The sequence below is a fragment of the Myotis yumanensis genome, unplaced genomic scaffold, assembly GCF_028538775.1.
Source record: "Myotis yumanensis isolate MYYU_CA2020_CCGP unplaced genomic scaffold, mMyoYum1.0.hap1 SCAF_10, whole genome shotgun sequence".
In the NCBI taxonomy this organism is placed as follows: Eukaryota; Metazoa; Chordata; class Mammalia; order Chiroptera; family Vespertilionidae; genus Myotis; species Myotis yumanensis.
In genome coordinates this window covers 68,103,821-68,110,529 of record NW_027223761.1, presented here as the reverse complement: position 1 = coordinate 68,110,529, position 6,709 = coordinate 68,103,821, and the positions used below count along the sequence as shown (strand labels likewise).

General features: G+C 48.9%; 1 long non-coding RNA gene across 1 annotated transcript; it reads left to right on the top strand.

Annotated features, from left to right (window-relative positions):
- Positions 1 to 278: 278 nt before the first annotated feature.
- On the top strand, positions 279 to 5,520 carry LOC139018275 (uncharacterized). Its single transcript, XR_011472904.1, has 4 exons — positions 279 to 357; positions 1,282 to 1,570; positions 4,355 to 4,493; positions 5,260 to 5,520. It is a non-coding gene; the product is annotated as an uncharacterized lncRNA (long non-coding RNA).
- The last annotated feature ends 1,189 nt before the right edge of the window (positions 5,521 to 6,709 follow it).

Sequence of the window (6,709 nt, the reverse complement as noted above, 5' to 3'; positions counted from 1 at the left end):
AAGATCAGCATTCCCCTGGTTTATTGCTAGGATTAAGTGGATTAATATTTGAAAGGTTCTTAGAAGGAGGCCTGGCATTTTTTAGGCACAGTATGAATGACTGTTAAACAGATCGGTATTAGTTACAGGTTCATTCTGTTAACGTCATTTACTTTCACCCTCAGTGGCCCCATTGATACCATCAGAGGGATAATTGCTCTGAGCCTCCCTCTGCTAAAGTGACCTTGGCTGGGCAGAGAGAGGCCCTTTGGAAGTAGAATTCCTTCCTGGCAAGGTTGAGCTAACCATGCCCGGCTGCATAGTGCTCCATCTCTCGTCCATCGCTGAGTTGGACCATTGTGTGGGGAAGGCTATGTGGTAAGGACTTACATGGCTGGGGTTAGTGTGTTTTCAACCATACAGTCCTTCATGGCCAGTTGTGAGACAAATCTCATGTTTCTGTGTCACTAAGAGCCTCAGACTGTCCTGAGGTGTTCATGGCCATGCCCATTCCTGCCCTGGATCAGGGTCAGGGGCACCCAGCCTGTCCATGGCATACAGCCCCGCCAGAGAACTGATTCATTAGCGAGGAGCGGATACCCTGTGCCACCTTCCCTGACAGATCTCTCCACAGGGGCTCATCCCCCAACACTGTACTGTAGGCTCTTGCTGGAATCCAGGCTGGGTGCTGACATCCCTTATTTGTGAGATGTCAACGTTAGTCCCTGGGGGTCCGGCATGTACCAGTGGAATACTCGCTGACTATGCCTACCTCCCCACCTCTATGCACAACATCCCAATGCCAGCTCCCAGATTCAGGGGCTCTTTCCTGAGGGATTTTTCTGGCCTCTAAGATCTCTCTTCCAAGGCGTGAGGCACAAGAGAAATATCAGGGAATCAGTGCTCCCTGGAGCAGCCCTCACCAGTGACTGGCAAGAGGTGGGGATCTGGCACCAAGCTCCCTCACCCTCAGTTGAGAAATCTCTAAATGTGGATCTGCTTGTCTCCCAGAGGTCCCCCAGGAGATCCAGCCCTCGGTGCCCATAGTGGTAACAGGAGTGATAACTAACCCTTTACTCTCTGCCTCCCCTTCACATCTCACTTCAGCTCTCCCCTCCCCGGGCTCCTTGGGAACACCTCCCAGATGGACTCCATGCCCTGGAATCCTTGTCTCCCTTTGAGGAACCCCAGCTAAGCCTGTTTCTTTATTACAGGGCATCTCAGATGCAACAGCTCATTGTGACGGGGGCTGTCCTGTCCATTGTAAGATATTGAGCATCATCCCTGGTCTTTACCTACTAGATGCCAGGCAGCAAATCTGCCAAATTGTGGCAACCAGCAGTGTCCCTAGATGTCACCAAACGTCCTCTGGAGGCACAACTGTTCAAGGCTGAGAACCACTGGTTCAGAGAAAAGCTCACATCACTGCATTCAGCTCTGCCGCTGCCATGGGGCCAAGCAACCTGTTCTCTCCAGGCTCACTTCCTTGTTGGTAGAATGGGGTTAACAGCACCCCACCCAGGATCATGCTGTGAGGACTCATGTGAAGATACACCAACCGTCTAATGTGACAAGTGCTCCATGCACAATAGTAGGTATTGTGTATTGAGTGCCTTAGTGTGTCAGGCCCACTCCTATGCTCTCTGTGTGCTAATTAATTTAATCCTCACCACAGCTATCCCAGACAGGTGCCACTGCCATCACCATCCCCATTGTTCAGAGGAGGAAACTAAGGCCCATGAAGGTTAAGAAATGGGTCCGAGTTTGCACAGCTGATCCTTGGCATGGTGGGGTTGGAACTCAGATAGACTGGCTCCAGAGAATGTGCCTCTTACCACCACACCGAGCAGATTATTTGGTGAGGGAGGGCATTCTGGATTTGCTCCCTTCATCCTCAAGGTCACATTCAGCCTCTGTGGAAATGGTAACCCCATCCTTGGGTAACTTTTCTCCTGGGCTGGAGCCACACAGGGTTAACCACAAACAACCTTTTGCTTATGCTCTCCATCTGTGAGAGGTATGAAATCTGTTTAGGAGAAGAGCCTAAATCAGAAATTAGCAAACTCCTGTCAGCCAAATTTGACCCACTGCCTGTTTTTGTCAATGAAGTTTTATTGGAACTTGGCCACACAGTCATTGACATCTTGCTCTGGCTGCATTCAGGCCTCAAGAGCAGAGAGGAATAGTTGTGATAGCAACTGTATAGCTCACAAAGCCAAAAATATTTCCTCTCTGACTATTTACTGTAAAAGTTTGCAGGGACCTGTGGGAGGAAAGATGTGGCCACAGAGGGTTCTAAACTCCCTTTAGGTGTCTTCTTACCCCTGTCTCCACCACCTCCTACTTTGCCTGCTCCTTGTGCATGGACGAGGCAAAGGATACTTATACAACATCAGGAGATTCACAGTCAGAGAAGGGCATTTTCAGACCGCCCTGTGTCGGGGACTGCCCTGTGTCTGGGACCACCCTGTGACTGGTGTGCAGAGCAGATGGGACAGCACACTCCCAGCAGCAGGCATGACCCAGCAGCCTCCAGTAATGTCTGGACACCCTCACCCCTGGGGTTGAGTGGGACTACCTCTGCTTTGTTGTCATTTGACTCTTGGTCTCAGTGGAGATGGAGGTGGAAAACAAATCGATGCCTTTATGCTGTTTAGCCTCTACCCTGCAGGATTTAGCTTAGAGCATTGTGGGTTCAGTAGAGAAGGGATCCTCTGGTGATGTCTGCAGAGTGGGAAGGCCTGGGGGCAAAGGCTTGCTTGCCACAACTGGGTGCAACCCTTCCCTGAGATTGGCTAAGTTCTGCAGTCATTTTTCTAGCACAGTTTACAGCAGTTTTCTGGTCTTTCTTGGCCTGCTCCTTTGGGTGTCTGCTTGGGGAGGAGTGTAACACTTGTGGTGACCTCCAAAATCTCATTCCAAAGGCAGCTTCCTACTCTGTCATTGGATGGGGCACACTTTGTCAGCTACTGAGCTGTGATGGCAAGTGGGGCCGAGTACAGAACTCCACCTCTCCCTGGAGCCCATGGTGAGGCCAGGTATTACCCATCATCCTTGAAGAGGCATGGCACGAGGAGAAAATATGCACCCCTCTTACATCCTAGAGCAAGTCTTGTCAAACTATGGTCTGCAGAAAAATCCAGCATCATTCTTTAGGGCCCATGAGCTGAGAATGGTTTTTATATTTGTAAGTAACTGAAAAAAAATTTAAAGAAGAATATTTTGTGACATGTGAAAATGATATGACACTCCCCTTTCAGTTCCCATAATTGGAACACCCCCGTGCTCTTCTTTTTATATTTTGTTTGTGGCTATGTTTGCACTATGACAGCAGAGTGGAGTGGTCACAATAGCTCTCAAAACCAAATAGTCACAAAACCAAAAACATTTTCTGCCTGATGCTTTACAGAAAATGTATACTGAGCCTTCTCCTAAAGAAAATAATGGTTTGCACCCGTATGGAATTGCCAAGAGGCCAGGAAGTTAGCTATGGAAATTGTGATGTACATGTTATCGTGTCTGTCCTGCAGCACTGCAGAGGCTGCGCTCTTAATGGAGCTGAGCAAGGCAACTTAAGGGAAACTGTAAGTGCTGAACTCCAGGAACAGTTGGTCAGGAGTCACCAGTGTCCAGGAGTTAGGGAAGTCGTGCATTCTTGGTTTTCAAATGTTGCTGCTACATCAAACTTATTTTGAAATATAGATTCCACGGCTGTATCACCAGTAGGTTTGAATTCAGTAGGTCAGGGCTGGGATGCAGACTTCGGGCTTTCTAATAAGTCTCCCTCATGATTCGAGAATGTGGCCAACCAGTTTGAGACCCTCTTGGTACCTAAGGACCAGGACAGCACAGGTGCCATCATGACTTGGGGACTCCACTGTGTCCTGGCCTTCTGTGTCCTGCCCCATCAGATGAGTCAGACTCCCTCTGCCTTACCACCAGAGACTCTCACCCCCAGAGAGTCAATCTCTGGCGACTTGAGACCCTAAGCCTTCCCAAGAAGCTCCCAGTAAGCTTCCTTTCCTTCGTGTCATCCTCCTGTGCAGACAGCAGAGTGGCAACCTGGTGAGGCTTGGCCCCTTGGTCTGGGATTGGGCCTGTCTCTTGGCTCTGATCTTTCTCTCTCAGTTCTGTTCTCTCTTCGTGGCCATCGGCTCTTCCTATTTCCTAGGGGCTCCATATAGTGGTGGTGGCTTTTTTTGGCTCAGATGGGCTCAAGGACTTGAATCACTCAGTGACTGGGATCGCTGTTTCCTACTGTGAGATTCAGGGCCTTTTCGTATCTCAGTGCTGAGCTAGCGGTGAGTGGCTTGGTATGGAGTGTGATTTCTGTGACCCACATAGGATCTTCCTCTGCTTCTTCTACCCACCACAGTGCCCTAGGACCCGATGGATGTCTTTGTGATCCAGCTGCCATTCCTATGGCACCTCAGTCCCAGCAAATTCATGTACTCATCTTATCGACAGAGAGGCTCGGCTGATGGTGTCTCAACCAATGGCTGCAAATATGGGAGGTATGAGGGGCTTGAGCTGTGGAGAGAGGGAATGGAAGATTTACCAGAGATTTGGAGATACCCATTCCTTGCTGTGCACTGACTTCAGAGGCTCTGGAATTACCCAAGTCTACATGAAATCTTACCCCTGTGAAGTCCTAGCTGTTTCAGCTTCCTTGCATGTATCAGTCAGGATAAACAAGACAGGTCACAGTAACAAACAGTCCTAAAATCTCAGTAGCTTATACAACAAAGGATTATTTATCATGCATGCTGTGTGTCTATTATGGGTCATCTGGGGACTCTGCTTTCTCCACATTAAAGGGCCCCACTGATGGAGCCACCCCATCTTGAATATTGCCAATCACAGTGATAGAGGAAAAGGTAGCCTGGAGGGACTCACACCAACAATTTAATGTTCAACCTGTCATTTCCGCTCACAATTAATTGCCTCAATCACAAGGGGCCAAGAAGTGCAGGCCCCCCGCCCCCGCCCATGCTCCTAGAAGGGAGACAGCAGGAATATTACTTAATGATAACCACACATGCCTCTGTTTGCTCCACCACCACATGGGACACTACAGCTTACTTTATAGAGCTATTATAACAACAAATCTAATGATGCTTTAAAGTGTTTAGCATATTGTAACTTTATTTTATAATATTAAATCTCTTTCCTTGCACATAGGCCTTGGTCCCTTTGAGAGTACTCAGCCCATTCATGAGAAGGGTTGTTTCCTGCTGACCTGGCCTGCCTGTCAGAATATAATCCTATTTTCCTTGTTAGGCTTCTGTTCCAATGGATGGTCCCGTCTTCAGCCAAAGCATCATGAAATGTGGGGGCTGGATTGAAATTTTTGAAGTCCTCCAAGCCCTGTGGACCAGAAACATTAAAATCCGAGGAGATTATCAATCCTTCATCCCAGACCCACTGAAGCAGAGCCTGCATTTAACAAGATCCCAAGACCATGTGTATACTTTTAAGGCTGAGAAGCACTGATACAACTGACAAGTCCCACATTTTAATGTGCGTCATTAAAGTAGCAAAACCGACTGCTTCCTGGACTGCTTCCTAGAGGTCCTGAATGGGTAGGTTTGTGTGGGGCCCAGGCTGCCAAATGGTGGAGAAATTCATGGGCTGGTGGTCCAGGGATGACTGAAGAATGATGTTCAAACCTACTACCCCACTCACACTATCTGCTCACATCCCTCTAATGACAGGGAGCTCACCTCCTTGCAGATAGCTCAATACATTATGAGGCAGCTGTCACTGATGTCATCTGAGCAAGCCTGAGTCTCACCAACCTGAGGGTACAAAGAGGCTGACTTTAAAGTTTAATGCCTCCATGTTTACCGGGGGACCTCAGCCATGCCTCCTTCTTAGTCTGCCTGGATTTTGCTGGATGTCCCCTGTATGTCCTGCTGATGAGTACGCAGATATTGCTCTATTTTCTTCTTTGCAAGGACACTTCCTTCAGCAGTTCTTGTTTATTCCAACAATGCTGTGGCCTTATTCTTCTTCCTCTTTCAGCAAAAAAAGCCCAAAAGTTTCTCATTGGAGGAGTATCTCTGAGGCATCACTTGTACTTTGCAATCAGCCAGACTCTGAATCAGTTTGGCTCAGTTTTTTTGCAGCTGGGTCACTTCAGAAGTCTAAACTCTTTTGGAAAGTGTCAGAAACGGACTTCACACTGGTTCAAGTAAAAAGTTTTCTTTGAAGGACTTGTTTCCAGGCAAGGAGGGTGAGGAAGGGCTTCTAGGAAGAAGGTTCAGCAAGAACAAATCCTTAGAGGAGGCTCTTGCATGAAACAGAGTGTGTGAGTCCCTGTGTGTGTGGTGGGGGGAGGTGGAAGGGAGAGTGGTGGCAGGAACATAAGGACAAGGGAAGTGGGGGCAGCAGGGAGAGGTGGGGCTGGAGAGGAAACAAGGATGAAAGCTGCTGATGGTAGGTGGCAGGAGGGGCCAGGCTGGGACAAGCAGGCACTGGAAGGAGGCTGCTGGGGCCATCCAGGTACAGGGTCATGGAAGCCTAGTCGAGGATGGCAGTACAAATGGGGAGGTGGGTGTGGATGAGTCTTCAGGATGTTGATGGGAGGGAGCCACTCAGGAGAGACCCTTGGGGAAAACCTCTTTCCTAAAGCCCTGAAGAGCTAAAGATTCCCCCACCCCTCCTAACTTGGGCACGGAACAGTCCCCCCACCCCTTATCTTCCCCTACCTTCCCCTCCACATCCTTCT